Source organism: Oxyura jamaicensis, chromosome 7 (genome assembly GCF_011077185.1).
Source record: "Oxyura jamaicensis isolate SHBP4307 breed ruddy duck chromosome 7, BPBGC_Ojam_1.0, whole genome shotgun sequence".
In the NCBI taxonomy this organism is placed as follows: Eukaryota; Metazoa; Chordata; class Aves; order Anseriformes; family Anatidae; genus Oxyura; species Oxyura jamaicensis.
Window position 1 is genome coordinate 13,176,243 of NC_048899.1, and position 10,470 is coordinate 13,186,712.

Below are 10,470 nucleotides of genomic sequence, written 5' to 3' on the forward strand. Positions count from 1 at the left end.
TTCTGTGACTGCTGGGGTCACAGGGTAGCAATGCTATCTATCTCATCTGTCAGTCTCTGCTGCCCTTTCCCACAGTATATGATCTTCTCTCAAGAATTAATAACTAATATTACAACAGGCCACAGGCCTAAATTCACTATTTCCTTTGCCCAGACAGGGTTTATCTAACTTATTTCCTCTTCTCACTCTTCATTCTGACCTCTTCTGCTTTCCTCTTTTCTTCATTGCTGCTTTAAGCTGTGTACGTGGTGAGGATAGAAGGGCTAAAATAACATGTTATATTTTTCCCTGAGGGCTGTGAAAGTTGTGATCATTCTTATCTGTTTCAGCACGGGGTTCAAAAGGGTTTCTCTGTTGCCAAAAAAACCTTGTCTTCTACTGTCATGAGACTTACCCTTGAGGTTAGGAGAAGTGCTGTTCCTAAAGTAAAGTAGATGGCAGGAAAGAACATTGTCTGAAAATGAGCTGCTCTAGGTAGTGACTTGGAAAACAAAGCTTTAAAATTTAATAATGATATTCTGAAACTGACCCAAATTCTGTGGAGGGCCAGCCTACACAGGGAAACAAACTTCTTAGATCCCAGGCAGCACGGTAACTATTAGAGAGCAGGTAAACCTGAAGACAGAACAGAAATCTCCCGTTTCTAATGGGTGATGGAAAAATAAGTATTTATTTCTTACTGGGAAGATTTGTTGTATGTGGAAATGTCAGGACAACTGGTCAAACTCAAGCACAGTACTGAACAAAACACTGGTTTGCCTCTTCAGATATGGTCCTGATAATGTCATAAACCCTCTGTCATGGACTGAAGCATCATGCAGCAGAGGTGGACAGGAACCACACCAAATCAAAAGTAGGCATTAGTTGAATTCTACGTTTCTAGGAAACCCCTTTTTCCAGAAACTTGTTGACATCTTTACAGGATATTAAGACCTGTGCTTGCTGCATGACTATTGCCTGCCAAAGATGATTGGCCTGTTCTGTTCAGTATGCTCCTGTTTCCTTACAGTACAGTCCTTCTTCCACAGTTTGCTGTGTTCAGCCCAGTGTGAGAAATTAATCTACAGTCCCAAGATACTACAGACAGCCAATTTTAGGACTGCTGAAACCTCAGTGATATAGTTGAGGATATTGCAGGACATCTGCAAGAATTATACCTTCAAACTATTTTCTAATTTGCTTTATTTCTCTTAAATCTGACAATACTGTTAAGAAAATAGAGGAAGAGACAGTAAGAAAAGTGAGATAAATCTCCTAGTGGTGGTTACCTGCAAGAGAACCCACATTCTCAGAGAAAAACAAAGCAACAACAAAAACAACAACAACAAACAAACAAAACCAAATGATTTTCTCTTTAGTGGATACTTTAAATCACCTGAACTTAAAGATTTTCAGATTGAAGGGCAAACAAGCGGGGTAGATGTGCAACTTTATTTTTCAGGCCATTCCTAAGTTTCTAATTGTGTTTGTGATGTGACCAACACATGCCAAGCTGGTTATCCAAATGACAATCATGTGACTGATTGGAGAGACAATTTGGGAATGTCTGAGTGTGGTCTGTGTGTAAAACCTGCAAACACCAATCTTGGGACCTCTCTCTTGCGGACAGATCTGCAAGTTGACTTGATGGCAGATGCCTTCAAATAATATTACTACCATTTTACCATTTGTGGCTGAATAGTATAGCGTACCTTCTCTCCCTGCTGTTTTGAACAGCCTGGTGGACTGAGGTTGGCTAGCTGGCATCAACTGATCTGGCTTTCTTAATGCAGGTAAGGGTAGAGCTGTAGTTCAACACTGAGGTCAAAATTCAGCAGTTCTTGATCTTTCACTCAACAGCATGAGTCTTCTGTTAATGTAGTACAAAAAGAAACAAACATAATCAATTCACCTATAATTACTCAAGAGAATGATGCATTTATTCACCTCTGCCAGGCTTTTTCTTGCATCACAGTGTAGTAGAGGACAACACTAAAGGTGATCTATATATCTGAATCCTGTGGAGTGGAAGATGAGTGCTTTCTCCCACTTGTTTCTCAATTTCCCTTTTTTTCTTCTTCTATTTTTTTTCCAGAGCAGAAACACGGATTATCAACCATTAGCCCTGAGCCTCAGCATAAAGGCTTTTCCAGTTCTACTGAACATCACTTGTATGAACCGTGCTTTTTGATAGTTTAGAATGACCCATCAATAGCATATTAAATGCTATATAAACAATGCAAAGGAAAAAAAAGTTGATTTGCACTTTGAAGCCTCTTGTCTGACATACGTGTCTCTGTAGGGTAGGATTCTCTGAAGGAAGAATTTTGGAATGTAAATAATGACTTTGCTGCTTCCTTAGTACAAAATAATGTATCATTGCACAGTTTTTTTTTGCTTCAGGATTTTACACATTCTGAGCCACTTATCCATACTGCCAAAGTTTAATAGCTATTAATTTGATAAAATGAATCTTAATGTCACTGTATTTCTTCATACAAAGAAGTACACATGACACAAGTGTTTCATCTAGAATTATATTATACCATACTATTTCAAAGATAAGTTTGAGAAAGATAATTAAATAAGGAAAAAATGTACTTTGGAGACTTGAAATGCATACTGCAAAATGTCCATTATTAAATGGATATGCTTTAACCACTTCAGACTACTGGAACCAGTTTGGTTCTCTATCTCCTTTATCCTTGGTTTGATGCTGAGATAGGAAAGTATCATACCAGAATGTCATATCTAAATTGGAGATGAGAAGATATCATATGTACAATATCAAGGGGAGTTACTAGATTTTTTTAAAAACAATCTGGCCACCTGTTTAGGTACTTGGATTTAAATACTTCACTTTAAATACCTGTGTCCCAGTTCAATGCTAAATTAGATGAATTTGATTCCATTGACCTCAAAATTTCCTTTTTCCATCAGTAGGTTTAATACAGTCTACTAGCATTACTGTTTAAAATCATGAGCAGCCTGACAGCAAAGGCCAAAAGTTCATTCTCACACACAGTTGAAACAGGGACAAAAATAAGCAGACCTCAGGAATGATGATCTCCATTTAGCAAATTAATTAAAACAACGTAAGGTAACATAGGAATAAGAACACCCCTTGAGACAGTTTTTTTTTCATGGCTTTCAAGATCATGGATACAGTACAAAGTAAAGAAATCTTTTGATGTTAGATGTGTGGAAGCAGCTTCCCTGGCATATTTGTTCTGCTGTTTTGAAGTTAGCACCGTCTTCATATTTGTTCTGGCATTGTATGGTCTCCTCTGTTTTTATTTAACCAGAAATCACTCCTAAAAACATAGTATATTAATATTCACACTAAGCATTAATGAGAACATAGTAAAGAGGAAGCAAAAGGTAACTGTTAGAGATTCAAAGATGAATAGGCAGTGCTACAGTTAGATCAATGCAAGCAGAGGTGGCATGAGATAAGCCTGCTTTTTCTAGTTTTCCTCACCTGCATTTCACAGAACACAGGAGCATCATTTCAGCTTCACTCAGGTTGGAAAACCTGAACCACTTTAAAGCTGGACTTCAGTGGACACTCTGACTTCCTCATGATACTGTGTTCAGTGATACATAAGTGCAGATATACAGTTCTCCTACCTGAAGAGGCAGAGTTAATTTACATGTTTATTAAACATTATAAGTAGAAGCACGCACGGCAGTGTCACATTGCATTGTGAAGGAGGGCTGCAGGAGCAGCTGGGATTACTGCACTGGAAAACACACAACAGTCAGTCTGTTGACACACATGTGAATAAAGGTAGGGAAATGACACTGTGGGTTTTTGAGAGAAAAGCCACCTGAGAGATAACCGCATCTGGCAGTGCAGCTGTGCTCTGCAGGGGCATGGAGACATCTCTGATCTCTCACTTGCTGCTGGGATCTCGGCACAGGCAGTGCACATGGCTGGCCAGGAAGGACACTCATCCATCAGCCACTACCCAGCCAGCCTAATGAGAGACTCCAGAGTGAGCCTGGTTCAGTTTTCACTTGGAAGAATGAAGTTGTTCAAAAGTGTAAAATAGAAATGCTCATTACGAAAAGAATCATGTGGTGAAACAAGAGTTTACTGTTGAAGCCATGGGACAAAACTAAATCAGACTGACCTCACACCTGCTAAGCATAATTCCTTTCCTGTACAAAGATTTCTGGCTGATGACACTAGAAGAGCTACTTGAAGACAGCCACACCTTGACATCACACAGATGGGGGTGATAAAATATGACTATAATACTAAAAGCAGCTTATTTCAAAGTCTGCACCACTTCACCACTTACAAACTTCATAGAAACCTTTCAACATACTCAGTGACAAACAGAACCCGCCCTCTCCTGCAGGATTCAATCTGCTCTTGTCCTTGACTTTTCCCAGGGTGTCTCTAAGGCCTGACTTTCCATCTCCGATGGCTGTAGCTACAAGTATTTAAGACAGTACTACCCAGGCTCTCCACTCAGATGTGACTGCTCCAGCAGGGCTGGTAACAGAAGAAAACACATGGAAGCTCTTCTGCCAGGGCTGTCCTCCATTCTCAGCCCTCACCACCACCATGGGAATCCCTTCCTGACACACATTTGTTCCTGTTATGACTGCTGTGGGAACATCTCCTACCCACTGGGGCACAAGAAAGACAGCTAGGAACTGCAACACCTACTCCTATTACAAAGACTGTGCAGGGAGCTCAGGAGTGCGGGCTGTGGAGGATCAGCCTTGCCCAAATTGAAATGGTGATTTATCATGACAGGCCCCTGACCTGTCTTTCCTGTCCCTTTGTAGGAGTGCATAAATGCAGACAGTAATGCTCCTAGTCAAAAAGCAAGATGCTGCAATACTATTCTACTGGAGTATTTGGTAATCCTGATCTTTATAGGCTAAAGAAGACATTGGTTCTTTATTGTACAACAGGCAATCAGCCAAGCTGGCCTTTTATCCAGTGCAGACAAGATAATAGGAAGTATGTATGGGCCTTACCCTATAATTAGGGCACGTTCAGAAGTGTCATGGGCTTTCCAGGCAGGCAGATGTAAGGCACTGGTGATTCATCGCAGAGGGGTGTGACTGCTCCCAAGGATTTGTAAAAAAATAAATAAATAAATAAATGCTGACCAGTTCCTTCCTCTTTGATGGGACAGCAGAAACCAGAATTTGAGGAGCCTGTTGGGAGAGAAGTGTGTCAAATTGCTGGGCAGGCAAGCTGGACAAAGCTGTTTGTGCCAATTGGCACCAGCACTAAGAGTGATAGAGGAAATCTTTTATGCACCTAATCTCAGAGAAGTACATTAGCCAGACTGAAGGAGCTGTCCAGGATCCTTTTGTGTTTAATAACCCCCTCAGGATCAACCAATTTAGTCATGTAAATTTTACTATATTAAAAACAAAACAAAAAATAAAAATAAAAAATAAAAACAACCATCAATCAGCTTATGAATAATGCCCTGCTCCATGTGCACATTTCTTTCTGACCTCAACTCGGTCAAGTGAGCTTGACTTTGTAATTATCTTGCCTTCTTCCGGCTGGCATGAAAGGGCATATTAGCTCTATTACTACCAGCCTATTAACTTTCTGCTTTCACTCAAACAGTACAGGCTGGTCTTTTGGAGCCAAAGGTTTTATGGAGCCAAAGGTTTCCAATCTGAGCAGTCTGTGGATAGCACTAATATATATGCTTGTGTATATACTTATAGATAATTTAATCTGAGATAGTTTAGGGGTGGAATATCTCTTTGTAACAGGGAAATTAGAAGCTTACAAAGCCTTCAACAGTGTTTGCTACAACAGTTACAACTTTCACAACAGAATATCTCACACTGAGAATGATGGCATTATTTTACTACACCCTGTGTGCAGAAACAGGATAGATTCTCACAGTTTTCTGAGAATGCTGGTCAGCCAGGGTTATATTTGTAGAGCCAAGTTCTCCCTAACTTATAATTTAAACACTACCCTGTTGGATATACACTAAAAAAATAGATTTCTAGAGTTTATGAAGTGGCTTGTAGATGTATCATTCACACACTTTGCTACAGGTAAAAGGCTGATGGTATTTGTATCTTCCTCTGCTACAGTCAAACACTGGCGGTAGTGTACTAAAAACTGTGTCTGTGTTAAAGCAAGCTGAAACTACCAATTTAAAAACATCAAGGATTTTTTTTTAAATTAAATTTTCAAGGGAAAAATTCACTTCATGATATTGCTTGCAGACAAATACTCACTGACGTGACACCTATTTATAAAGACAGGAATACCTTTATGAAGTGCAAATTACTATTGTCCAGTCAACACACCAATCCCACCTGAAGTGTCTCTATTTAATTTTTCTCCCTCTGCTCATGGCTTTCCAAGCAAAGCAATAATTATATAGGTTAAAAGCTGACTAGCACTAGGTGCTTTCAAGAAAAAAAAATGGATATTTTTTTAAGCACTGATAATCATTTGACATGCACAGATACTGGATTAATATGAATGACTACAGGAACTCCAGAGGGGCCGTTATGTTTTTTTTTCTTCCATCAATAGTCCACACACAAGGAAAGAATTTACACAACAGAATATGAGGACTCCATGGGAACCCTGAAATAAAAACATTTCCACATGACTTTGTGCTACAAAAACATCCATTTACCTGACATGTTTTTTAAGTGCCTAATGCTAATCTGCCCATTAAAAGCTAGTACCCAACTGTCCATTTAGTCTGTGTACAATACATTTGCCAAATGCAATGCATACCGTACAGGAGAACTTTCTATCTATGTCAGTGGATTATGATGAAGATTAACTAATGTCTGTAGTGCTTCAAGATGTTAATTATTTTTCTATGGATTTAGGTACAGCAGTTCAACACTATAAAGAACCCTGGCTAACTTGTTAATTCCTGTGCTAAAATACAGTTGGTCACATTATTCTCCTCCTGACTTTATTCAAACATGTAAGGATCCAGAGAAAGTAAAGAAACCTTGAAAACTACTTTAAGTGTCCCAAATTCTAGGCCTTGTGGCAATCTGCATTAGAGCAGTCTCGGGATTATTCCTCAGCTACAAGAGCTTCCAAAAAGTTATTCTTCAAACAAGAGCAACTGAAGCACAGCAATGTTCTGGCTCTCGCCTTCATTTCTTCCACCCTCCCTCCCTCCCCATCCTTCCTCCACCACATTCCTGAACCACTATTTGGAAGGTGGCAATGCAAAACCAACAGATGGGCTAAACACTAGCTGACAAAGAGACAGGGAAGTGGCTTCCTAACAGTTGGATCCTGCCCACTGCCATGCTTACTTTACCTCTTCGTTTGGGGACAAAAAATTACTTCTACTTTTCTTACGGATTCTTGAGGATATAAATTAATTGAAACACAGTAGGAAGACTGTTCTTTAGGGGCTTATTTTGCATTCATAAACCCAAATGAACCCATAGCATCACAACATAAAAATAATCCTATTTATTGTAGTGATTTTAAGTTTAAGGCACCACAGGATGAGCTGTAATTACTGACTTTGTAACAGGCTTCCTGCGCTCCCTTCTGTAAATCACTACATCTCTTCCCGGCTCAAGGTTTTGTTTCTCATCTAACCTACTCTACTAGCTCTCTGCTAAAGCTGTAAATTATTTGGGGAAAAGACACACTGGATATCTGCATGTGATCTATCTTACAAAGGTCAGCAGTTGCTACTGTGGAACTAATTAATAACAAAAACACAATCTAAAGTTTATCACTTCACATCTACTTAAGAAAAAAAAAAAAAAAAAAGACTGGCTTTATTCATTTCCTGGCTCTGAAGTTTGCACACATTCAGCCACAGCATCACAGCAGAGCTCCAACAGGTGTTTAACAACACAGCCTGGTATGGGAACATAGGACTGAAAGATGCATTGGTAGGTGGAGATGTATTTACTGTCAGGAAACAATGATTTTGTGATAAAGAAGATGGAGTATACAACTGTAAACATTAAATAGTATTTTCAATTACGCTGCTCTTAATCAAGAAAAATGTTCACTGGCCTTATTTTACCATCTGTACACCTTTAAAATGGTAGGGGCAAGGAGATCAAGCAATGATTTTTCCATCCCTCGTAGTTTACTTGTGAGAAGCGGAAAAAGCCTTTCACCCTAGTTCTGGTGCCAGGCATCGAGCTGTTTGCTATCACAGCATTTCATGTCAGATGGAGGAGACTGAACTGTGAATTCCTAAACCCAGAAAAATATTTTCAGATGTCTGTGCAGCCCAAAGCAGCTGTTAAACCTCTGCATGTTGACAGTAACTCCATACCTGTGCTCTGACAGAACAGGGATGGAGACATACCCAAAGAGATACTGGGCTTCTGAAAAAACACCAACAGCCTGTGAGAGCAGGGCTTGCAGGGAAAAGAAAAAAGAAATAGGGCATCTGATCGTGGGGGAAAAAAAAAAAAAAAAAAAAAAAAAATAGGCCTCACCCATGCCTTAGTGCCCGGGACTATTCAGACAAGTCTGAACTTAGGAAGGCTCTGCACCTCACAATACTGGTTGCACTTTCACAGTTCAAGTACCCAATAAACTGGCAGAGAAAAAGCACTCATGAGAGGTAAAAACAGTTAAAAATACACTGATGTCACATCACAATGGGTATGAAAAGTCAGCTCATGATATGTAGCTTTGTAACTACGGCTATTAATACCAGCATTTTCTCCCTCTGTTTCCACTGCACCAGATCTCAGTGCAGTACTTTTTCTACGGTTGACAAGATAACAAACATACCCTAGGAAAATACAACCTCATAGGAAGAAACTGTCATCCTTTGCACCTTGATATCAAATGAATGAATATGCATTCAAATAAACACCTGTTATATCCACAAGTTGCTGTAGTAAATTTGTTTTAATAAGGTACAAAAGGCTGGGGAAAAAATACAATCTAGAGTGATATTTCAATTAGCCTCCGTTAAATGGGCGTTATTTCCATTTTGTGTCCTAAAAGCCATAGAAGCCACACAATGTGTAGCTGTCACGGTGAGCAACCCTGGACCAATCTACTTACACTCCGATGTAGATGCATATTCTGCTAATCATTTTTTGGACTCCTGTGTTGATTTTCACATGAAATAAAATAAAAGTTAAACACTTATTCCTGACTTTCAAAACACCAGTAGCCTTATCTCGAGCATCAACCACAGAATAGGAAAAAAATAATAATAAAAAAAGGGCACTTTCACTGCTGACTGACAGATTTTTGATATTGCCATGCTTCCCTTTTACTAATTATGCCCAGATTGCTCATCATGCCAGATACTGTTTATGCTAGGAATTTTCTACAGCATACCTCAGGGGCAAATTGCCTGTAGTGGTGATCTGGGAATTCTCTGTAGCCTACTTTAACAAACAAACCTCCGGTATTCCTCCGCATCACGTCATGCAGCTCTCTCACCAAACCTTCAGCATACTTTTCACCTGAGCTAACTTCAGCTCCTGACAGAGCTGCACTCCCTGACACGCTGGTCGTGTAGTCCCTCTAGAGCACATTACGGACCCTTTGGCCCCGTGATCCTGCTAAACCTAAGAAAATACGGTAGTTTTAAGTCATTAGGCTGTTGATAATGAAAGCCCTTGAGGTAAAAGCCATCGAGGTGCAAGCCCTAGTGCTGGACAGCGGTTTCATGTAAATTTCCACTCTCAGTGTTTACACAAATCTTCACAAAAATTGTTAATTTCACCTCTGCTGTAGCCAGTTACAAGCCCATCTGCTTTTCACAAATAGAGTAACTCCTCTTTTACAAGTGGATATTATCGCTGGCATGATCAGACTCTGAGTTTGGAATATTGGGTGGCTTTTGCCACACCGTGTACCCTGTAGATGTAGAGTGAGGCGCTTCTCAGGCACGCCCCAGAGCGGCACATTTGTGGTGGGCCAGAAATCACATTCCCGTCCTGTACCACCTTCCCGTGACACCTGCTGCAACCGATTACCCCCTTTCCCCTCAAAAACCCTCAGAGCGTGGCACGCTGCCTGCTTCGGGCTCCTAAAGGTGCTTTTACTCGGGCCTGCCGTACCTGCGAGCAGCGGGGCTGCGCAGCAGCACCTCGGGCGCCCTTGCTCTCCCCAGCGCCAGGCAGCCGTGCCCACGAGCGAGGTGGGACCAGCTGCAGCCAGCAGGCCGGGTGGGCATCTTCTGCCTCAGCCTGTGCTGAGAGCGGGGATTTCGGGGGGGGATCGGACGGGAGCTGATAAAACGTCCTGGTGCCTGTCCGTACTGAGACGAGCGGCACGAGGTGAGGAGAGGCGAGCCGTGAGGTGAGGTGTGAGGCGCGGCGCGAGGTGACTGCGGCGACCCCGCGCCTCTCCTCAGGGAGGGCCCCGCGGCGCAGCCGTCGGTGGGCACCGGCCCTGCGGAAGCCCGCGGCGGTTCCCGTCGGGCTGGGGGCGGCGGCTCGGCAGAGCCCCGCTCCCACCCGGGGCCGGGGCCGGCGTCGAGTGCCGCCCGCTCCCCCTCTCCATTC